This window comes from Sciurus vulgaris, assembly GCF_902686455.1.
Source record: "Sciurus vulgaris genome assembly, chromosome: 3".
NCBI classification, from domain to species: Eukaryota; Metazoa; Chordata; class Mammalia; order Rodentia; family Sciuridae; genus Sciurus; species Sciurus vulgaris.
This window is the reverse complement of record NC_136463.1, coordinates 73102183-73127083: the sequence shown is the minus strand read 5'-3', so window position 1 is coordinate 73127083 and position 24901 is coordinate 73102183. Positions and strand designations below refer to the sequence as shown.

At 43.0% G+C, this 24901-nt stretch overlaps 1 long non-coding RNA gene across 2 annotated transcripts in view; it reads left to right on the top strand.

Annotated features, from left to right (window-relative positions):
- The window catches only part of LOC306655863, a 42243-nt gene that overhangs the window by 2120 nt on the left and 15222 nt on the right, over positions 1 to 24901 (top strand). For both annotated transcript variants that reach the window (XR_013762328.1, XR_013762329.1), the window contains exon 2: positions 3287 to 3334. This is a non-coding gene — a long non-coding RNA (uncharacterized lncRNA). The remainder of the gene's footprint in view (positions 1 to 3286; positions 3335 to 24901) is intronic.

Here is a 24901-nt window from a genome sequence, read left to right as displayed (position 1 = left end):
TCATGTTTTGTAGGTAAATCCATTTTGAGTTAATTTTTGTATAAGGGATGAAACTTAAGTCAAGATTATTTTTTTTTTTTTTGCCTGTGAATATATAATTGCCACTGCAGCATTTTTTGCATTTCCATACTGGGGATGGAACTCAGGGACACTTGAACACTCAAACACTGAGCCACATCCCTAGCCTTATTTTATGTATTTTATTTAGAGACAGGGTCTCACTGAGTTGCTTAGGACCTTGCTTTTTCTGAGGCTGGCTTCGAACCCACGATCCTCCTGCCACAGCCTTCAGAGCCATTGGGATTACAGGCATGCGCCTTGGCACCCAGCTTGTTGCACCATGTTTTGAATGGGTTATCTTTTCTCTGTTGTATTTGTATCTTTGCCAAAAATAAGTTGATCATACTTGTGTGGGTCTATTTCTGGTTTCTCTATTTTGTTCCATTGATTTATATGTCTGTCCCTCTGCCTATACAACAAAGTCTTGATTACCGTAGCTAAGACTTAAAATTGCATACAGTGATTCTTCCCACTTTATTCTTCTTTTCAAAATTATTTTTGTTATTGCAGATCTCTTGACCTGCCACATAAATTTTGGGATTTTTTTGTCTATATCTTCAAAAATTCTTGTTGGGATTTTGATAGGAGTTGGGTTAAAATTGCAGACCATTTGGGGATCAAATTGGTATTTTTGAAAAATGATTCAGTTTGGTAAAGACTCATTTCCATCCATGGACACTGTATGGCTGTCCACTTATTTAGATTTTGATTACTTTGATCCGTGTTCTGTAATCTTCAGCTAAGTATATGTTGTATTAGGTTTATATATATTTTAGGGTGGTGCTATAACTCAGTTTTAGAGTGCTTGCCTGGCATGTGCAAGGTTCTAGGTTCAATTCCCAGTACTGCAGAAAAAAAATGCATAGCTCTAAATAGTTTTGTTTTTGGTTTCAATTTCCATGGGTTCATTGCTAGTATAAAGAAATAGAGTTGATTTTTACATGTTGATTTTTTATTCTCAAATTAGTTGCTGAAATTAGTTCTAGGATTTGTTTTATAGAATCCATGAGCCTTTCTAAATTGACAGCTTAATATGTTAACTGTCAGTAACTTTGTTTCTTCCTTTCTGATCTGCATGCCTCCCTTCCCTGCCCCTCTCCTCTTAGTTGCACTGGCTAGAGTTACATAGAATAGCAGTGGCGAGTGACCTTCCTGCCATGTTCCAATTTTAAGGGGAAAACATTGTCTTTCATCATTAAGTGTAATATTAACTGCAGGTTTTTTTGTATAAGTTCTTCATAAAGTTGAGGGAGTTCCCTGTAATTTTTTAAGAATTCTTCCATGTTATTGTATTATGACAAGAGCTTTTTCTGCATCGGTTGATATATGATCATATGATTTTTTCTTCTTTAGTTTGCTAATACGGTGGATTACATTGATTGATTCTTGAATGTTGTACCAGCCTGGCATACCTGGAATTAACCCCCTTTAATCATGATGTGTAATTCTTTTCAAATTTGTTGCTGAATTCTATTAGCTAATGTTATGTTAAGGATTTTTACATCTATGTATGTGAGGGATATTGGATTATAGTTTTCTTTCTCTGTGTAGTCATTCTTTGATATCCAAAGGAGATTGGTTCCAGTTCCCTTTTCAGATACCCAAATCATCATATGTTCAAGTCTCTTATTAGAAACATTTTATTTGCATACAATCTATGCATGTCTTTCCATATGCTTTAAGTCATCTCTTGATTATTCTTAGTACCCGAAACAATGTAAATGCTATGGAAATAGTTGTTATACTGTATTGTTTAGGGAATAATGATGAGAAAAGTTTGTACATGCTCAGTACAGACACAATTTTTTTTCAAATATTTTAAATCTGGGTTTGGGTGAACTCACAGACATGGAACTGTGGATATGCAGGACTGACTGTTCTCTCTGTCTTATGGTATCTGGCTTTATAAAGTGAGCTCAGAAACATTCTCTAGTTTTCTGTTTCCTGGGAAAGATTGTGAGAATAGGCATTAATTCTTTAAGTATTCAGTAGAATTATCCAGTGCAACCATCTGGCCCTATAGATTTCCTTTTTGGGAGCTTTTAAATTACAAATTCAATTTCTTTAAGAATTATAGGGTTACTCAAGCTATTTATTTTGTACTGAGGGAATTGTGGTAGTTTGTACTTTTTGAGGAAGTGATTGGTTTCATCTGTGTATTTTTGCATGTAAAATTGTTCATGTTACTGTTCCTTTACTGTCCTTTCAATGCCTGCAGGTTCTAGGCCCTGCAGTGACAGCCCCTGTTACAGTCCTGATTGGTAATTTCTATCTTTCCCTTTTTCTTTGTCAGTCTTGGCAGACATTTGTTAATTTTATTGATTTTTTTCAAGGAACTCAATTTTTCATTTCATTGATTTTCTCTATTGTTTTCTGTTTTCCATTTCATTGATTTTTGCTCTTGCCTTCAGTAGTTTCTTCCTTCTGCTTGCTTGGGGTTTATTCTGCTCTTTTTTTTTCTTCCTAGTTTCTTAAGGAGGGATCTTAATTTATTATTTTAAATCTGCAATGGTTTGAATGAGTATCCCCCAAAGGCTCATGTGTTAAAGGCTTATCGCCTGCCTGGAGTGCTGTTGGGAGGAGGTGGAACCTCAGGAGGTGGGCCCTAGTGGGAGGTCTCTAGGTCACTGGGGAGGTGTCTTGGAAGGGGACTGTGGAACCCTGGCCCCTTCCTCATTCTTTCTTTTTGCTTCCTGCTGAAGAGGTCTGTGGTTTGGCTCTCCCCTGCATTCCTGCCATAATGTGCTGCCTCATCAATGGGGCCAATCGATCATGGACTGTAACCTCCCCAAACTGTGAACCAAAAGAAAGCTTTTCTTCTTATAAGTTGATTATCTCAGGTATTTGATTACAATAATGGAAAATGACTAACACATAATTTTTTCCTCTTTTCTGATGTAAGCATTTATTGCTTTAAATTTCTAAGTCTACTGGTGTTGGCATTTTATTAGTTTGAGTGAAGTACAGCAAATTTTCTTCCCTCTATTTCCCTTTACTGTCCCCCATTTAGAATGTAATTGTCCTAAGGGTTTTCTCTACCTACCTTGAGAACCATGTTAGACAATGATATAATTTCTGCTTCAGTCATTAGGAAACTCAAGAGGAGTTTCTCTGTTTACCTATATTTTTACTTTTTCTGTTGTTTTTTTCTTTCTGGTTTTTCAAGATGCCTTCTTTAATAATTTTTTTTTTCTTTTTCAAGACGTTTCTTGCTCTTTTCTTTCAGCACTTGAAATATACTGAGTTACTGCTTGTGGTTCCTATGGTTTCTAAGGTAAGATCTTCTTTCATTCAGGTTATATCTTCTTTAAAGTAAGTTATCTTTTCTCTCTTGATGCTTTTAAGATTTTTAAATTTGTCTTTAGTATTCAGAAGTCTGATTATGATATCCGTAGCATAATTTCTTTGTGTTTATCCTGCTTGCTGTTTGCTCAGTTTCTTGAATGTGGAGGTTTATGTCTTGTGCCAAACTTGTGGATATTTTGGTCTTTACTTCTTGAATATATTTTCAGTCCCATTCTTTCTCCTTTTCCTCTTGGACTCAGATGACATAATCTTAGCCATTTTGTTATTGTCCCACAGATTTGTGAGTTCTCTTTTTCTCCTTTCCAGTCTATGTTCTTTCTGCTTTTTGGATAATTTCTCTCTATATTCAAGTTCACTGAGTCTTCTCTCCTCTATATTCCACTTTTCCCCATCCATTGAGATTTTTATGACAGTTAACGTATTTTTCAGCTCTAAAATTTCCTTTTGGTTTTTTTTCAGGTATTTTATTTCTTTGTAAGATTCTCTGTTTTCTCATTTGAAATGTGATCATGAATGCATTATTGTAGCATCATTGTGGCATTTTTATCATGACTGCTTTAAAATCCTTATTAGATAATTCCAACATTTGTGCCATATCAGTGTTGCCAGTTGTTTTGGTTTGGATATGAGGTGTCCTTTAAAAGCTCATGTGTGAGACAATGCGAAAAGGTTCAGAGGAGAAATGAATGGGTTGTAGGAGTCTTAACCGAATCAGTGAATTAATCCCCTGATAGGGATTAACTGAGTGGTAACTTAAGTGGTAGGGTGTGGCTGGAGGAGGTGGGAACTGGGGCTTGGCTTTGAGTATATATTTGTATCTGGCCAGTGGAGCCTCTCTCTCTCTGCTTTCTGATCATGATGTGAGCTGCTTCTCTTTGTCACGCTCTCCTGCCATGATGTTAAGCTTCACCTGGAGCCTCAAGGAATGGAGACTGCCTTCTATGGACTAAGACCTCTGAAACTGTGAGCTCTAAAATAAACTTCTCCTCTGTGGTTGTTCTGGTGGGGTCCTTTAGTCACATTAGTGAAAAAGCTGACTAAAATACCATTCGTTAATTGTCTTTCTCATTCAAGTTCAGATTTTCTCGATTCCTGGTATGAGTGATTTTCATTTGACTCCTCGGCCTTTTGGGTATTATAAAACTGCAGATATTATTTAAATCTCTTTTATCAGGCCTTCTTGGACTCTGCTCCTGCAGAGAAGGAGGGTATTTCTGCTCTGAGGTGGGTATGGACTCTGGTTCCCCCTTTGGCCTCCATGGACAGCTCTGTCAGGAAGGGATGCCTTGACATTGCTGCAATGTGTGGCCTGGGTGCCTCTTCACTGCTTCCCATCTGTTCTCCCGTAATGCTACAGAGTGGGGAGTAACCTCCTCACTGCTGGGTGGTGGAAGACACTCCAGCACATGTGGTCTCCTGGGACACCACTTCAGCAAGGATGGAGAAGGGTGTCTGATTACACCAACTGGAGGTACAAATCCAGGATCCCTTCATGGACTCCAGGGATGCTGTGAGCAGGGGTGGGGAATATTCAATTCTGGTAGAGATGAGTCTTTGGCCTTCACTGGTGGGAGTAGGGTCATAGATTTTCTTCCTTGGCTGGAGTAAAGCAATTATTGTCTGAAAGTTTCCAGTCTTGCTATGATGCCTTATTTGGTCCTTTGGACAGCTGACTATTCCAGATTATCAGCATCCAAACTGAAATGTATATGGCAAAACTCCCCAAACAACCAAATTAAAAACCCTCTGGGACCTGACTGCTCTTGTCTCTTGAGGCACCCTTTTTCTCTCCACTTTCCAGCCTTTTTATATGTTTGGATTATATACAATGCTCAGGGTTTTTAGCTGTGCTTTGTGAAAGGAATGGTGACAAATGCACTTACTCCATCTTGTCCAGAACTGGAATGCAGATGGGTTTTGAACCACTGCATGAGGAACTTCCATGTTATTTCCAACTATCCTTTGGGGTGGGTGGGAGAACTCAATCAAAAAGCTACTCTTCTGATCCAAACCCCTCTCATCCTCAGGCAGCGGGTATCCTGGAGGCAGGAATTGTTTGTGTAGCATCCCAGAACACTGAAGACCTCATTGGGAGGAGGGGGCTCTTCTCTGCCAGGAGGGCTGTAGACCTTTCACACCTGGTCTATCATTCTTAACTCCTATGGTGTTTTTCTTTTTCCAATGACCCAAGGCTGCACAATCACTGTCTCTCTTATCCTGTCTGCTCTGTACTTGTGCTATTGTGTCTTCCTTCTCTTTACCTACCTGTGTTTCCACTACATGGGGAGGATCTTTGATGTCCTTGTCATTTTATTTATTTTTATTTAACAAGGTTAGTCCAGGGGATACTACTCAGGAGTCATGAATTGGCCTGGTTTGAGAAGGCCCTGGGGTTCTGGCTGGGTGTTAAGGGAGCCATTTTACTGGGAACTGAGCTTTGGAAGCTTGGGGTTGGGAAAGGTGTATGCAAGATCATTAGCTTTCCTGAGCCTGGCCTGTGGGATCTCCTAAACTCTTAAATAATAAAGATCTATAGATTTTCCCTGGGGGTCCAGGCAGTTAAAACTTCTACCTTATCTCATACCCATCTCAAATTCCAAGGGACTCTCAATGACAAAGGACAAAATTTGGGATTAAAGTAAATAAATGATTATCATGTTTGAACTAGTATGGGTGATTTGCATAGTAAGCCTTCTCAGTGGAATTGCAAGCATTATAAGGAGGAAGAAATGAAGATGATATAAATTTATTATGACCTTAAGATGAGTGTTGCTAAACAGTTATGCTCATCAATCAGGGCAGGAGCTGGCAAAGGAGGAGGAAGGGGAGGGCGATATGCTTCCTTTCACCAAACAATGCTGGGCTGGGAGGCAGGGGGCTTGGGTGTGAGGTCAGAGATAGGGAGAGGATGGTCAATGGGTACAAAATTACATTTAGGAGGAATAAGTTCTAGTGTTCTATAGCACAGTAGGGTGACTATAGTTAATAACTAACTGTAAATTTCAAAATAGCTAAAAGATTTTGAATGTAAAGCAAAGAATGATAAATGAGATGATGGAAGTGCTAATTATGCTGATTTGATTATCACATATTATATACATGTATTGAAATATCCTTTTGTATGTCATAAATATGTATAATTATTATGTGTCAATTAAAAAAAAAGGAAACTTTCTTACTCTGTTTTCCAGATGTTGTCTTAGGAAATGTGGACTTATTTAAAGTGAATGGGCCTAATGATATGTTTCTCTGTTACCAAAATATTTGAATGCACTATTATATTTTCTAGCTTCTTAAAGGTGGTTAGAATTAGCATGACCAACTTGTCTTGGCTTGCCTGGGGCTCTCCTGGTTTGTGCACTGCAAGACCTATGTCCCCCTCACCCCCAGGCAAACCCTGACAGTTGGTGGCCCTCCAGCATGAGTTCCCTGGGGAAGCCTGCTTCCTCCTACCCTAGAGTCAAGTTCACTGTGTGAAGCCATAAGGTGAGCTGGAAAATGTGAGTGTTTGAAGGAGACGGTGTCATAGTCCAACCTTCCACTTGCCAGTGGTTCCCACTGTGGTTGCACTGGGGACTCTGGGAGAATTCTAGCGAAACTTGCTCTTCCCTAGTTCCCCTTAGGAGGAGGCAGGAGCTGCCTTCTAGGGGTCAATGTTTCTGGGTACTGGTATGGCCAAGTCTGACCAGAACCCACCACTTTTAGCAAGTAATCTTAGGCAACTAAATTATTCCATGAGTCTCAGATTCCTAATATACAAAATAGACATGAAAATCTAAATCAGGTTGATAGATATTTTCAGTGTGATTCTATGAATAAAACCATTGGATGAAGAAGTCGTAGCAAGAATTTCTACTTGTTAAATAAACGTGAGCGAAGACCATTGTTGGGCCAGGCTTCTGCATGAGTCCCCAACAGACCAAACTAAGAATCAAATCGGAGTAGGTCCTGCTAAATTTCTACATCACCACACCTAAATGAAGTTGTTATCTGACCTTCAGGAGAAATCAGAAAAGTAACAGGCCTTTGTTTCCCAAATAGCCAGTTCAAATCAGCAAAATGAAGTTCCCTCTGTTTTAATTCTTACAAAGAAAAAAATAACCTGATGCTAACCAACTGGCTGTTTTCCTGTTATTCTGTCTCCCTGTCCCTGCACTACAAGGGAAGTAACCAGTTTGGAATGACCAGCTTTGGAATGACCAGCTGCTCTTGGTTTCTGCTGACTTCTGCCTTTTCTGTCTATAAAGCCAAACTTCTCTGCTCAGATCTTTGGATACCTCCTTCTATTTTATGGAATGAAGAGCTGCTCAATTCTAGAATTGTGAATAAAGCTAATTGAGATCTTTCAATGTGCTAGAATTTTGTCCTTTGACATATCCTTAGGGAGAGCACAATGGGTAAAGCATTCAGACTTCACCTGATCTGTTCAGACCCCCAGTAATCCACTAGGAGCAGAACAGGAGGGATCCCAAAGCCTGCACATGGAACCCTTACGGCCATCTTCAGGTTGGTGCAAATATGACTCCCATTCAACAGACAAAAGACAGGCTCAGTGAAGATTTGCCCAGGATTACAGTTATATAGGTGGCAGGACTAGTCGTTCAGACCCCCAGAGGCACATTTGTGTTTCTAACTGGGTAAATCCATAGGCTCAGGGTGCTGGCTGAGCCTATTCATGTTATGCAGCTTCTGCATGTGGTTTGGGTTCTGACGGTTGACTCTGATTTCTTTTGAACCAGGCTTCCCTGTGATTGTATTATCTTCTGACCAGGGAGCTCAAAGTTTGATTGATCCTTTAACCCAGAGCAATGAGAACTGCTAGTAAAACCTGCATCTACCTCGCCTCCCTAAAACCCCCCGTGATCAGCCTACATGGCCCAGGATTTCCTCAGACTTGGGAGAAATCAAAGGAGCCAGGACTGGAATACAGGCAGTGGTTCATTCATTCACTCCTTCATTCCTGTGTGCCTGGATTCATGGCAGGCCGGCATTTACCATCTTGGAATCTCTGAGTTCATAATCTAGGGAAGGGAAAGCCCTACAGGGAATGCACTGGTGCTGGGGAAGTGGGTGCACCCAAGACTGTCTGCCTGGGGTAGTCAGAGAAGGCTTTCCGGAGGAGGAGACATTTGAACTACACCTGGAAAGACTGAATATGCTGGCTTGGTAGGCAAGACATGGGGCAGTGTGCTAGTCTGGCACAAAGGTGTGAGCAGATGTATGTACGCATGTGTGGGAGGTCCAGGGCAGTTTGACACTGCTGTGGCTTTGCAAAGGAGCTGTGGCCATCCTGGAAGGCTGGGGAGTTCAGAGGAGGAAGTAGCAGCCAGCTTTGTGGGCTAAGAAAGTGTAGCATAGATTATTGGGGGTCTGAGCGAGTCAGGCGAGGGAGACTGACTGCTGCAAGCTCCTCAGCCCTGCACCTTCCCTTGTTCCATCTGCTGCCCTGGTGGCCCTGGACCCCTGAGGATCAGGTCTGGGCTAGCATGGTCCTTAACATCCTTGGGGTTACTATTGATGGGGATCTTCAGGACCAAAAGCCCCATTGGGGGTGTAAGGGAAGAAGGGGTCTGACTGAGGCTCAGGGTCCATGGGGGGCAGGTGGAGGGGTGCAGGGACACAGGGAGGAGGAGGAATGGAGTTTTGGGGTTGAAAGGAATGATAAGGAATTGACTTGAATTTGGAAAGAAAGACATCACCCCCTGCCTACCCCAGAAGGAATAAGTTCCTCCCAGCTGCCTTGACGGCTCTTCATCCTGCTGTTTTGTACAATATATGATTTCTTTGCATAACAGACAGAATAATCTCATTTTCTCACTGGCTACACAGCTTAGCTTTCAATCAATTATTCCCAAATACATTTAAAAAAAAGTCTCCATGTCACATCTCTGCCAGCTTTGGTGCTTGGTTTTCCCTGTCAAGGAATTTGCAAATCAATTGCTTTAACAATACTTTCCACAAATTACCTTCGAATGCCTGTGATGTCACCCACAGTTAATGGGCTCCTAATAAATAATGCATCAGGAAGTGGCCAGGCCTTTCTCCTGCTCCCTGGTACGCAGCAGAGGAGAGAGCCGGTTCTTCTGATGAGCAACTTGGATCCAGCCTCTGGGACCCGGCCAGGTGCACAGGAGGTTGACTGCTGGAGACAAGACAGAGCAGAGCTCACTGACTCCACCCCATTGTGTGATCTGTCCATGTGCAAATCCTGCACCTCCCCCATCCCTAGCTCTGTGCTGAGGTCCAGGGAGAGTTGCAGGTGCCTTACATTCTCAGCAAGGATCCAGATAACTCCAGGAAGATGCTGGGCTGTGGGGCATGTGGGGGTGGCACCTGTTCTCACTGTTGTGCTGTGTCCTGAAGTGGGGGGAGCACCTTTTAGGAGCCGCTGGGAAATAGAGGGCTTTACAGAGCTGACCAAGCTCCCAGCCCAAGGACCCCCAGCCCTTTCACCATCCCACATACAGGGTGACTTTGAAGCAGCATCTGTGACTTGAGTGGGGCTGGGAAGTCTGAATGCAGAGCCTGGCAACACTCAAAGGGAATGACCTTGGCTGAGGGCATGTCCTTTGTGGTTGGGCTTAGGCAGTTTGTTCACCATTCATTGTGTGCAGTGTGTGAGCATGTACGCATATGTGTGTGCATGCATGCAAACGTGAAGTAGGTTTTTGAGTGAGGCTGGGTGGACAGTGTATTAGGACTGAGTTTTTCCACAGCTGGGTTGCGGGGCTCTAGGAAGGCCTCTCCTGAAGCTGTGAGTTTACCCTGTCTGGGAGCTTTCTTGTGGACTGGAGGGGCTGTGTGGGGGAGAGGAATGCATGCAAAGGATGGGCACTGATTTTCCTTTCCAATCACATAAACTGGACATGGGGAATGTTTGGGTCTGTTCTGGTGGCTGAGTCCCTTGGAATTCTATCAAGGGGTTTGTTTTTTCATTGTGGACAAAGGAGGTTGGGGTTGCTTAATTTATTTGCAAGTTACTTTTTTTTTTTTTGCATGATTATAACTAGTACCAGTTATAACTAGTATCTTAATAACTTTAAGTGCATTTTGATAAAGAAAGTTAAGTTAAATTTTCAGGGTTTTTAAAAACCAAAATGAATGGCAGCATGTTTACAACAGTTACCACAGCAAAGGTCTGGAAGTGGCCTAAGCTCTTGGATGCATGGAGGAAGGACTTGGCTTGGGCTGTCTGTGTCACCCTCCATGCATGAGATGTGGCCCCCCAACACCATGCTTAATCAGGAGCCTTTTGTGACCTGCATGCTGTCTCCTAATCATTCTACCGTACCATGTCCAATTCACATCACAGGGACATACTTCAGGTTGAGAAAAGCCTGTCTGTCTGCAGGGTTACAGAAGCTGGGGAAGGAGGATGATTTCAAAGAGTTTTATTCACTTTACAGTTCTGGAGACAAGGGAGTTCAAGATTGAGTGGCTGTATGTGGCGAGGATCTCACACTGTCATAACATGGTTAAAGGCATCACATGATGGAGTGCATTGAGAACAGGTGTGGGCTCATGCAGAAGAGAGGAGGGAGAAGGTGGGCTAGGTGCTTCATGACAACTTGCTTTCTCCATGATTGTCTGTCATCTTGCCATCCACTGGGCAGATGGGAATCCTTTGCCTGAGTCTTTCTGGCCTTTCTGCCTGAATCATCCTGAGTCTGGATGTGGCAGGAGGAGCCAAATGCTCTGGGGGTGTGGCTGGTTGCCAGCCAGCAGCATAACTGCACACAGTGCATGGGTGTGCCAACGGTCAAGTGTGTTAGTTAGCTTTTTGCTGCTCTAACCAAAATACCTGACAAGAACAATTTAGAGGAGGAAAGGTTTATTTTGACTCACAGTTTCAGAGGTCTTGGTCCCTGGATGGTTTTCTCTAAGGCAGAAACATCATGAAGGAAGGGCATGGCATGACAGAGGAAAGAAGCTTCTCAGCTCATGGCAGGCACCAAGCAGAGTGGGGGGTGTGGAATGGGTTGGGCGACAGGGACAGATATAGTCCCTAGGGCCACACCCCTAGTAACATACTTCCTCAACTGTGCCCCACCTGCTTACAGTTACCACCCAGTAGTTCATTCAAATAAATTCATCGGATAGTAATCCACGTGATGTTATAGCCCTCATGATCTAATTGTTTCCTAAAAACTCTGAACCCTGTTGCTGTGGGGGCCATGCTTTCAATACACAAGCTTTTGGGGACATTCCAGATCCAAATCAAAACACCAAGGAAGCATGAGGTCAAAGGCCAAGAGAGCCAGAGAAAATGCCCATTGGGGTCTACATTGCCTGGTATGATGAACTGAGGAAGAGAAGCTCTCCCCGGCTAGAGAGTAAGCATCAGGCTAGAGAGTATAGCTTAGATTAGGCAGACATGAACTTCAGTCCTTGACAAATTATGGAACTGCTGGGGCTTACTTTTCACATCAACGGAATGGGGATTACTAGAGTGTTTGCCTCATGAGAGATTTGTGATATAACGTGCCTGATACATGGTGGAGATTCAGCAAACACAGGCCGGCCAAGGAGCACCAGTTACTCAGCTTCACTCTGAACCCAGGCTCACCACAGTTTCCAGCTAACTTGTAATGATCTTCATAGCATTACAACACAGTCTTGGAATTGGTGCCCCTCTTCCAGGGAAAATTCATCAAGAATTATTACTCCTTTCTAACCAGGCACACTATTTATTTTTCCTCCTTCGGTGTCTGTGTTTTGACATTTGATTATATCCAGCTTCACACTCAAGAGTTCTCTGTATACTAAACACTAATTATTTCATGTGTCCTGAAACAGACAACAAAACGCCACTTACGTTGTTAATTGGGATTTTTTTTTTTTAAACTCTCAGCCAACTTCTTTTGCAGGTGGGTGTAATTCTCTCTTTGTTCATTACTTCAGCCATCCCCTTATCAGGCATCACCAAGGGCTTGCTGTGGGCCAGATGCAGTGTGTGAAGTGGGTTCCAGAAGACCCCGTCCCCGCCCCCAGGCCTTCCAGTTCAGGAGGGTCTGTTATTCAACTTTTTATCATTATAACGAAAACCCAATCTATTCAACTTATAAAGAAGAAAGGTTAATTTGTCTCCCAGTCTTGGAGGTTTCAGTCCATGGTCCGTTGGCTCCGTTGTTCCGGGTGGGTGGTGATGGGGAGCCTGTGGCAGAGCAAGACCACTCACCTCACAGCTGGAAAGAGAGGAAGGAGCGAGCCGGCCCCACAGTCCCTGTCAAGGGCCTGCCTCTAATGACCTGAGACCTCCCACTAGGCCCCACCTCTAAGGACTCTGCCACCTTCAGTAGCACCACAGTCTGGGGACCAAGCCTTTAACAAATGGCCTTTGGGGGACACTTAGATCTAAACTCCAGCAGGGACAGATAAGTGGCACACAATGGGATGGCACTGGAAGGGAGCTTTAGAAAGAAAGAGAGATGAAATGCTGAGGGCCTCGCAGGCTGCCGTGTGTGGAGGGCTGTCTGGGTGAACCACAAAGAGTGAATGGGATGAAGGCGCAGCACAGGGACCCATGTGGTAGTACATCCTCCCCAATGAGGTGCCATATGTAGAGCAAAGGGTCCCCGGGGGTGAGAGGAGTGGTGGAAAATGAGGTTGGGGTGTTCACTAGGGTCAGAAAAGGTTGGCGCTGAGTGCCAGGCTCAGGTTTGTTCTATAGGGTTTTAAGCGAGGATCAAGCTTGCATTTTAGAAAGACCACTCTTGGAGGTAGTGGGGGCAGGGGTAGAATAGAGTATAGGGGGACTAATGGGAGGTGGCCATCACAGACTGGCCTCTCCAAGGGAGCTGACCAAATTGGGTGCTCTGGGGTGTGTACAAGGATATTTCCCAAGTTGCCACAGATAGGACACCCACGTGTCTGACACGTCTGAGGGCTGCCTGTCTTCTCATCTCCTAATTATCTAGATCCAGAATTCTGCCTTCTGGGCAGTTTGCTCATATGGACACCCACCTCCATGGCTACTGCTGCTGTGTTCAGGAAAGTAAGTTTGCTTCATTTTAGGGAATGTATTTGTTCTCACAGATTTTATGTGGTCTACCCAACCTAGGGCATGACAGTTTTACATGGTAGCTACTTGTGGTAGTATTTCCTGGAAAGTTCCATGACCCTTGCAAAGAGGTGTCTACTGACTTGTACCCAAAACAACAAATGACCTTCTGGGGGTAAAAAATAAAGCTAAATGTGGCCGAGCAGTTGAGAAAAGTTATGAGTATCACTACAAGGTGGATAGAGGATTTAGATGGACAGTCCTCAAGGGTCCAGGGCAGCCCTTCCTGAGGCCTTTTAGGAGTCTGAGTGAAGGAGATAAGCTTTGTGAAATGGTGTTGCCAAGGGTGCCTTGTGGGGTCAGTGAGAAAAGCCCGAGGGTTCTGTTCCATCATTTAATTCACCACTGCTGTCTGGGTCGAAACACTGGTGGGCACACCCTAAGCTGTGCTTACAAGTGTTCCATTGTGATGACGAGGAGTGGCTTCTGTCCCTTCTGACTCAGGGTCCTGTGCACAGGTGGTAGAGATAAAACTTCCCTGGAACGCTGCTGTAATGGCCACTGGAGATGGTGGCAGATTATGCATCTTAAAATGTGATTGCAAAATCAATAAGCCAGTTACAGTGGTTAAATCTCCTTTCGGAGCTGCTTGCAAAGCTGAGTGCTTGTCAAGTCACCAGCTGGCAGTGCAACTCGGACTCCAGGGCTGCATTAGGGGGTCATGAAGGCCACGTGTGAGGTTTCCTCTGTGTCCTTTGGGAGCCCTGCTACCACTTCCTGGCCACCTCCCCACATCCTTCAATAGAAAAAGAGTTGCTGAAAATTCTTGTGTTCAGGCATAGGAAGGTTAGGAACATTTTTGAATATTATCGGTTCATTCATATAATATTATTACATCTTAACAACCCTGTGAACTAGGTATTAATATTTCCACTTCCTGTAGAAGACATATCAATTTTCTTTTGCTGCATAGAAATGTTCCAAAGCACGGTGACTGAAAAAACAACTATCATCTGTTTAGCATCTGTCGGGTGGCTCACTGATTTCAACTGGACCTGCTCATGTGTCTGTGGTCAGTTGGAGGGTCATCAGGGAGCGTGTGTATCCCCATAGGCCTCATTCACAAGTCTGGAAGTGTGCTGGCTTTGGATGGGGTGATGGGTCTGGACTGTGCATCTGCTCCCCTCTCCCCAGTGAATTGCCTAGGCTTGTTCCCACGTCTTAGAAGCCCTTCTAAGAGAAGCAAAAATGGAAGCTGAAGGTCTTTCTGAGGTCTAGACTCAATACTGGAACAATGACACTTTGACAGAGAATATCACAAGTCAGCCTAGAACATTCAGAGTTGTTGCAAAGGACGATGACCACTTTTGTCATCTGCACATGAGATTCTAAGAGACTTGCATCACTTGCCAAGGCACTCAATTGAACTTGAAAGCCAGCCTGTGCTTTCCAGATACGTTATGTTGCATGAAATTCAAGTAGGAGAGCCTCCACTTATAGGGTGGAAAAAGCAATGCTCAACTCTGACTGAAGAATCCATAATGTGGAATTTGGGGCAGCAATGGCTGATGATATTGGGAGTTTGGAGATAGAGATGTTAAATTGCCTCCTATTGTGAATGTTCATTTTTGTGACTATTGAGTTCTCTTTGGTTGTTGGATTGGTCCACATGACCCTGTGGTCTCTGGGGTAAAGACTGCTCTATGTGTTTGGGACACACTTCTCCCCTGCCATCCATCTCTCTGCCTGCTTCCTCTGTGGTTTCATTCTTTTATTTCTACCCTTATATTTTGTCTTGTCAAGGGTGTGTGTGTGTGTGTGTGTGTGTGTGTGTGTGTATGTGTGTATGTACTATTAAAGCCATGCTTCACCCCTTTGGAAATAATGAAGTTTAGAAGAACATATTTATGTCAAATGGATTTCTACTGGCAATGCTCATAGCTAGTATTTACTTCCTATTTCTAAATATTATGCTGATGCAGCTATTTCTCGATTAATCAATTTTAAACATTGTCTATTGACCACAATGGGAGCTTTTGACTTAGCTCTCTATGGACTCCCTGCCTTAGTCCCTCCCTCATCTTCAGAACACTTTTATCACAACTTTTGGTTAAATCAATAGTCAGTGTTTATGTTATTATGACAGTAAATTGTGCTTACTGTTAAGTGAAGTAGAAGATGATGATGTTTCCTGGACTTTGTATGTGCACATTTCTCCTTTATTTGGATTTCTATGTGCCCATCTCTATTTTTTTCTAAATGCTTCACTAGATCAGTTAAATGTGAATCAATATTACTTTTCAAACAGTTAAATTGCCATTATACCAATTGCCTCTCTTCCTGGACCTTCCCACATTGGCTTCCTGGTTCTGGACTGCTCTCTACCCTCTCTACCCCTCACCCCTGGGCCTGTGTCCTTTTGCAGCAGGCTTGAGATGACTTCTGGCCTCTTGATATCCTTTTCCTGCTTCATACCATCATTCTGCTGTAGCATATCCTCTAATAGCTTTCTAAGAACAGTTACATGGGGAGTAAAATTTTAGGATCCTTGCACATCTGTAAATATTCTTCCCAAACAGATTCTGAAACAAGAGTTTGTGTGAAAGTGACTCATTAAGAAAATAAATACTTTCAGGGAGTGGGGATAGCCGGAGTGGAAATGGAGGAAGCGAAGGGACTCCACTTCAGGTGAAGTGCCAGTCTCCATCTGGTGGGGGAGCAATGCAGGGGCATTGAGCCAAGAGTGTGCTGGAGAATTGTGGTTCCACTGTTTTGAATGCAGACTTTCACCTCATGCCCTGTTTCTCTTTTGTACCTCATGTTCACTCTGCACTAAGCTGGGCCTCCCTGCCTACTCCCTGATGTGAAGGTCTCCGAGTGTCTAGTGCCACCATCACTACTTTTTGTCAGTTCTAGTAATTCCCACACCCAGGCCAGCCTGGCCTATCTGTTGTCCTGGTATAATCAATAGCTTCCCTCTCTTTGTCCCAGCTGGGATAATACATTTTGTGTCTCCATCCGCCATGTTTCCTCCGGTCCTTCATGTGTGTGCTGAACTTCCTCCTAGGGGTGGTTTGGAGTCAGCAATCACTTTCTTTGGCATTGCCCATGCTCCTCACCAGGGGTTGCAGCCTGGGTTCTCTAAGTTGGCTCCTCTCCCACCTCCTTTTTCTAGATTCCATAATGGGTTGCAATCTTGCATCTGCTGCCATCCCTGCTCCCATTCTCTTGAAACACACACACACATACACACACACTTAAAAACCCATTGATATCATTTTGGTGGTATTTTGTGAAAGAGGCTTAATGATAGCAGTGGCCCATCTTTCTTGTCTATCTACAAGTCTGGAGGGAAATGTGTGATCATCAGAGAGAAACATGGGGGGCCCCTACTTCCTGGGTGAGCACCTCACATCCCCAGCAGTGGCAGCTCAGAGGTTCACTGTTTACTTGTTTTGACTGTGCTGTCATGTGGGGTTTGGTGGAACCCTAGGCATTTACAGTCCACAGGATTCTTATGGTTGTCTACATTGGGTGGATGATGGAAGATGGGGTGCTGAGCAAGAAGATAGGCTTTTACGCACGGGGAGCTTATGTTCTGTTGGGAACAGCAGGTATCAAGTAGTGGCTACCAAGACAGTTATGTACTGGATTGAGATAAGCCTGCTGATACCTTCTGGCCACAGGTGCCAGACACCATTAGGGTATGAGGCTTAATGGGGTGGCTGCAATAACAGGACTTTTGAACTTTGCGAAAAAGAAAGAAAGGGGTCTGATTTCCATCAAAGCTTCCTTCCTTCTCTAGCTTCCTGCCATCCAGTTTTCCAGAGACCCTCCAGCTTCTTAGGAAAATCTGTGGCAGCATTTGATGAGTTGGGAAGGGCCAATTCTAGTTCACATGCTCTTTGAGCATAGCGAGAATAATCTTCTACTCAGCCAAATTTGCATTAAGTTATGATAAGAACATGTTGGTGCATCTGCTGGCACCTCTCCCCAGTCTAATAAAAAAGAATTCATTTTAAGGCAGATCCTTTTTTGGACCCATCAGAGAAAATCTGATATAGCTGAATTCACTTCAGATGAACTCCTCAACTGTTTGTTAAACATTCCTGATTAAAAAATCCAAAATCTGAGATGCTCCACAATCTGAAACTTTGAGTGCTGATATGATGCCCCAAGTGGAAAAGTCCACACCTTACTTCAAGTGACAGAGTGCAGGCACACTAGAAATACTGTGTAAAATTACCCTCAAGCTATGTAAGAAATATAAATAAATTTTATGTTTACACTTGGGTCATTATATATATGCATATATTCTGAAATCTGAAAAAATCCGAAAAATATGAAAAAATTCAAAACCTGAAAAATATCTAAAATCTGAAAAAAATCCCCAAACCAAAACACTTCTGGTCTCAAGCATTTCGAACAAGGAATCTTCAACCTGTGTTAATTTTCTGTGCTTTGTAACAAATCACCATAAATCTAACGAAACAACACCTATTGATCAGTTTCTAGTTCTACAGATCAGAAGCCCAGCACAATGTGGCTGAGGTTTCTCTCAGGGAATCACAAGGGTGGGATCTTTTGGAAGCCTGGGGAAACCACTCTTCCTCACTCATTACTTTTTTAAAGAATATTTTTAGTTGTAGATGGACATAATTTATTTACATGTCGTGCTAAGGATGGAACCTGGTGCTTTACACGTGCTAGGCAAGCGCTCTACCACTGAGCCACAACCCCAGCTCACACTCATTATTTTTGTTGGCAAAACTCAGTTCATTGTGGTTTCGGGACTAAGTTGCCACTTTCATGCTGGGGTTGCTCTCAGCTCCTAAAGGCTGCCTGAATTCTGGACTGTGTGGTCCCGTTGGTCTTTAAGCCGGCAGACGTGTGAGTTCTTCTCTGGCTTGGAAGTTCTGACCTGCTTTTCTGCTGAGATGGAGGAAACTCATGTGGTAAGAGTACACGTGATTAGGTTGAGCCCACCCGATAATTTCCCAATCTTGAAGTTAATTGTGTTGCATGACATAATCGAATCCTGGAGATAAAGTCCCCCATATTCCTAGTCCTAGGATTATGCAGGACTCATACCTGAGCAGTAGAAATCTCAGGGTCTATGAGAGAATTCTGCCTACCAAATGTCCAAACCAAGTCCCTGTGAAGAAAGGTATGGGCCTAGGCCCTTCACAATTGCACGCTATCCAGGGGCATGAGGCTGACTTGGATGAACTCAGTCTGCTATGTGGAGAGAGTGTCAGAGACTTTGCTCTGTGCTCAGCACTGTTACGAATTAGCTGGGAGAACTTAAACAAGTGAATATTTCTCCCTGGGGCTCAGTATGTAAGTGGTTAAATTGGAGTTGGCAAATTGGCCAACTTCAATTCCTTGGTAGTGTGTGCTTGCGGTGCTCTGTTGAAGCCTGTAAGGTTAGCCTGCCCTGGCAGGGAAGACCATGGAGATTGATTAGCTGTGTCTGTTATACACACCATATGGGAGGCTGGTATTTCTCTTGTCATCTACTTACTGAGCCTGGAATCACTGGGTAAGCCCTTGCAGTTCTTTTGTTCAACACACATTTATGGCTGCCACACTTCCTGTGTGCCAGGTGTTATTCATTACAGAAGCAGGGGTATGTGACCCAGCATCCCTGTCCTTGCTCTCCATGAAGTTTCAGGAGGTTGCATGTACATGCTGAGTTGTCAGAAGGCTTTTGGGGGTGGGGTGGGGTGTAGTTTTGAGCATGACTGTGAGGGGCAGAGTAATAAGGACTCAAGTCTGGGGTAGGTGGGGATAAGAGGAAGGGAAAACAGACATTATTGATGCCTGATACCAAGGGCCACTCATGCTACCCCAGCATATCTCAGTCTTAATGCTACTGGCTGGTGCCATACCCTCACTTAATAAATAAGAAACAGGAGGTTCAGAGGATTTACTCACTTACCTGGGCCCACATAGCTGGGGAGAAACATAAAAGAGGGCATTGCTCCTTGAAGAATATTAAGCATTGGGGTGATGGGTTGTGGGCATGCCCAGCAAAGCAAGAGAGACCCCCCTCCCCGCCTCAACCTCCCAACTTGACAGCCATTTACCCACTAACTGATAATCCCATTTCAGGCAGGAAGATGAGGCCTGGTGTGTATTTGCTGCCTATCAGTGATAAAACACCCCCTTTGCATGAAGGAAGTTGATAGCAGAAGGGTCAGGGGCTGGTTGCTCCTGGGTTTGATTCCTAATCACTTTCTAAATCCCTGGTGCCTTGTGAAATAAACATGATTAACTCTGGGAGCCAGTTTATGAAGCCTCATGGAGAGGAGAGGCCCGGAGCGGCCTGTGGACAGCTAATTTGATCAGAGGTTGTGATTTCCGTCTCTCGCCTCTGTGTCCAGGGCAGATAAAATGGAGGGAGGGCTGTGATGCTTAATTAACCCTGTAATTCTTGCATGGGCTAATTAGCATATAGATGAGGGTGGCTCTCCAAGCTTGGATCTGGCACTGCCTCCAGTCTTTGTGAGGTGAGCTGGGTACTTCTAGGGTGGCAGCTAACCTTGGCCAGCCCCTCGGTTCTTATTTCTTTTTCATTTTTATTTTTATTTACTTATTTCTAAATTTTATTGTGGTAAGAACATTTAACGTGAGACCTACCCTGTTAATGACTTTTTAAGTGTACAATACATTCCTGTTGACTTTAGGTGCAATGATGTACAGCAGATCGGTAGAATTTATTCAACTTACTTGACTAAAACCATGTTCATTGATTAGTTACTCCCCATCTCTTCCTCTTTCTGGCCCATGGCTACCACCTTTCTACTCTTTGATTCTCTGAATTGGATTTTATAGTATCAGATACTTAATTTAAGTGGGATCAAGCAGGATTTGTTTTTCTGAGACTCCTCTGTCTTGGTACCAGTTCTTAGAAAATTTGCCTTGAAGGAGGCCAGAGCTCTGGAGTGGTGGAGGGGGTGGGAGTCTTTCCTACCCAGGAAAGGGGCCCTGTGCATTTTGACACAAACTCTAGGCCAGAGCTTGAGGGCAATATTGCCAGGGGCTGCTTGGGCTTCTGCGTATTTTGCCCTGGTTCTAATATTCAGTACTTTTCCAGGTGGGATTTCCTCCAGGCCTTGGGGATTCTGCCTGCCCATCTTCCTTGTTCTGAGCACAGAGACTGGTTGTGGCAATGACTCAGGAGGGAGATCCTTTAGAAGTTCATGGGTGCAACTGTGCAAATGTGATTTTTTTCTGCTGTAGATTTTCTGCAGATATTCCTCTGTTGAAGTGTTCAATGCTTGGGGAATCTCGGAAGCTTCCCTCTTAGAATTTCTTCATGGTGTCTTTTGTTCCCACTCCCACCCACCAACTAGTTCTTTGGCATGGAAAGCCCACCTGATTCTTTTGGTGATTGATCCCCTTGGTCCCAGCAGAATGTTCCATGGTGCCATAGTGTGCTGGTCTGGGGGGACCTGCCCCAGACAGGGCAGAAGTGGGACCATCTGGTGAGCCACCTTGCCCCCATTCTAGCCCAGACCCTCTGCAGTTCTCATCCCTCCTCTTCCACTAACAGCCCTGGGAATTCCACTGACTATAGAAGGTAGGACAGTGGTTTTGATGAATAATTTTTTTTGAGATGGAGGTCTCGCTATGTTGCCCAGGCTGGTCTTGAACTCCTGAGCTCAAATGATCCTCCCACCTTGACCCCCAAGTAGCTGGGACTATAGGTGTGCACCACTGTGCCTAGCTGATAAGGGGTTTGCAAATGAAAGCAGAATTTGTTTAATGGATTCTAGGTTTGAACTAAACCCAGATTGAGTGTGTGCACTCACGTGTGTGAGTGTGCCCTAATACACAGAAGGGGCACGAGGAGGTCATCAAGGACCAGCTTGGCACCTATTAGTTTCTCTAAGACACATGGGAGGGGAGGAGCACTCTTCAAAGAACCGAACTGCAGGGCCAGGGACGCTGACCACCTTTCTACCCTGGTCCCTGATGGGCTGTGTTTTTGAGCTTATCTTTTTCATGAGTGTGCTGTAATGTTTTATTAGTAATGACAGTAGTAATAATTTGTCCCAAATTGCTAATCCCTGAAATGTGGGATGCCTACTTTGTAGACACAGTTTCAGGTCCTCACAAGAGGAAGCCTGCAGGGTACAACCATTTCTCCATTTTACAGAAGAGGCTGTTGGGACTGAGTGACCATTCAGGAGCAAAACACAGATCTGCAGGACTCTGAAATTCTAGTTCTCTTAGCAGGAGGAGAGGGCAGAGGGCTTCTGTGCAGGACCTGTCCATGTGTGTGAGTGTGTGTGCATGTGTGTGTATGCATGCAATGTGCACATAAACATGCATGCTCCATGGGGTGGTGTGCACATATGTGGTTCATTGCCCTGCAGTCCCTTGTAACTGCTTTATGGAGGGTGTGAGGCACCAGCAGAGGAAAAGCCTGTTCATCCTGTCACTTGTCATGGTGGGAGTTCAGGTTGTCAGACATTCCAAATATCCAGAAATATTTTCAATTAGATTTTTCTCTTAGGAAAATTATATATTCACATAAAGTTGCAAGAAAGCATACTAACTCCTCATGGCCATTACCTGGTCTCCACCCTGACCCAACCACAGTAACATTTTGCAAAGCTCTATAATCATATTGCAAATTGCATCTTTTTTTTTTTTTTTAGTACTGGGGATTGAGCCCATGGGTGCTCTACTATGAAGTCCTTTATATATCCCAGCCCTTTATATTTTTGATTTTTAGACAGAGTCTCACTAAGTTTTCAAGACTGGACTTGAACTTGTGATTCTCCTGCCTCAGTTTTCTGAATCATTGGAATTACAGACGTACACCACCACTCATATGTACACACTGCATCTTGACATTGATATAACCCACTTATCTTGTTCAGATTTCCCAGTTTTCCCTGCATTTGTGTGTGTGTGTGTGTGTGTGTGTGTGTGTGTGTGTGTGTGCTTGAGGGGTTCAAGAGATTTGGGGTGGATCAAGCTTTACTTGGAGGTACTATGATGGGGTGGTTTATAGAGGAAGACTTTCTTGGAAGATGTTTGTCCAGAGGCACAGGATGGGGTCACTATTCTGGATTCCCAGAAGAGGGCAAAGACCTCCTGAGAGACATTGTGCTGGAGGGGGCTTACATATCTAGGTGATGTTCAGTGGCATGAGGAAGAGTCTCTGATCCAAGAGCTCTGAAGAGTGGTAGTAGCTTGGGGCTTTATCTTATCAGTAGGTAACAGATGTTGGGTGGGTTTCATGGGGGTATGCAGAACAGGAAGTCTCTAAATGGTTAAAATTTTGCCATTTGTGTGGTCTATTTTTTAAATAACAAGGATGTGTAAAATTTTAGTTTGGCACTAGCAGGCTTTGGAGCTAATGGGTCTCTGCCTGCGGTGAAGTAAACAACATTGGGTTCAATACACACTGGCCATCTTTGGGGCATTTATATAACTGTGATTGCTATGAATATTTTGTGTATATGTTTTTCTATGTGAACACAAGTTTTCATTTCTCTAGGATTAATTCCCATGGTTGTATGGTAGTGGCATGCTTAGCTTTTAAAAAAGAAACTGCCAAACTGTTTCCCAAAGTGGCTATACCATATAGTGTTCCCAAGAGTGTGAGTGTTCTGATTTCTCCATAACCTCACAAGTTTTTTGTGTTGTTACTATCCTTTTATTTTAGTCAGTCAGATAGGTGTATAATGATAATCGCATTGTGACTCCAATTTGCATTTCCTTAATGGCTGATGGTTTGACTCTCTTTTCAGGTCTTTAGCCATCTGTATATTCCGTTGAGTGAAATATTTTATATCTTTTGCTCATTTTCTGACTGGAGCTTTTAAAATGCTAAGTTTTAATCACTCTTATATACTCTAGATTCTCGTCCTTTGTCAAATACATCATTTGTAAAGATTTCTCTTAGCCTGTAGTCTGTCTTCACGTTTTTAAATGTGTGCTTTCATAAAATGAAACATTCGAGTTAGATGAGGTCTAACGTATCAATTTTCTTTTTAATGAATGAAGCTTTTGGTGGCAGGTCTAGGGACTCACTGCCTAGTCCTGGATATTTTATTTTCCTGAAAGTTGTATTGTGTTAAGATTTCACTAAAGTCTATGATCCATTCTTTGAGTTTTCTTGTTTTTATTTTTAAGAAAAAACTGTCCTTCCATTAATTGGTTTTGCCGTTTTGTCAGAAGCCATTTGGACATATGTGTGTGGGTCTGTTTCTGGGTTCTCTAATCTGTTCCATTGATTCATATTATTTATCCCTTTACTTAAGCCACAGTGTCTTTATTACTGTAGCCTTAACATCAGTTACTCCTGGTTTATTTTCTTATCTTGATATTGTCTGCTATTGTAGTTACTCTGTCTTTCTGTATGATTTTTGGAATGTTCATCTATGTCTACATAAAACCTTCTTGGGATTTTGATAGAAATTGCTTTAAATCAGTTAATTAATTTGAGTGAGAATTGATATATCCCAATCCATGAAAGTGGAATGTCTATTTATTTCTTTTTTAAAAAATGTTTTATTTGTTCTAATTGGTTATACATGACAGTAGAATGCATTTATGCATTTTGATAAATCATACATAAATGGGGTATAATTTCTCATTTTTCTATTGTATATATTGTAAGATCATACAATATGGTTATGCAGTCATATATGTGCACAAGGTAATAATGTCTTGTTTTACTCTACTATCCTTCATACCCACATACCCCTTCTTAAAATCTGCATACTACAGTGATAGAGCCACATCAATGTTTAGAGCAGCTCAACTCACAATAGCTAAACTATGGAACCAACCTAGGTGCCCTTCAACAGATGAATAGATAAAGAAAATGTGGTATGTATATATATCATATATATATGATGAATATTACTCAGCTTATTTAAATCTTTTTTGATTTCTTTCATTAGCACTTTGTAATTTTCAGCATACAGATTTGTTAAGTAGTTATCTAAGTATTATGTTTTCTTTGGAGCGATTATACCTGGAATTGTGCTTTAAGTTTTGGTTTCTGCGCTTCATTGTTAATACTTAGAAATGTGATTTTTGTGTGTTGATTTTTTTTTTTTTTTTTTTTTTTTGGTACCAGGGATTGAACTCAGGGGCACTTGACCACTGAGCCACATCTCCAGCCCTATTTTGTATTTTATTTAGAGACAGGGTCTCACTGAGTTGCTCAGCACCTCACTTTTGCTGAGGCTGACTTTGAATTTGAGATCCTTCTGTCTCAGTCTCCCAAGCCACTGGGATTACAGGTGTGCACCAACACTGTACATTATCTGCAAATGTACTTTCCTTCCTTCCTTCCTTCCTTCCTTCCTTCCTTCCTTCCTTCCTTCCTTCCTTCCTTCCTTCCTTCCTTCCTTCCTTCCTCTTTCTCTACACTTGTTATTTTTTTTCTTGTCGTATTGTAGTCACTAAAAATTGTAGTACTGCAATGAATAAGAGTGATGACAATGAATGTCCTTGCATTGTACCTAATCTTAGGGAGAGAACATTCTGGTTTTCACAAGCATA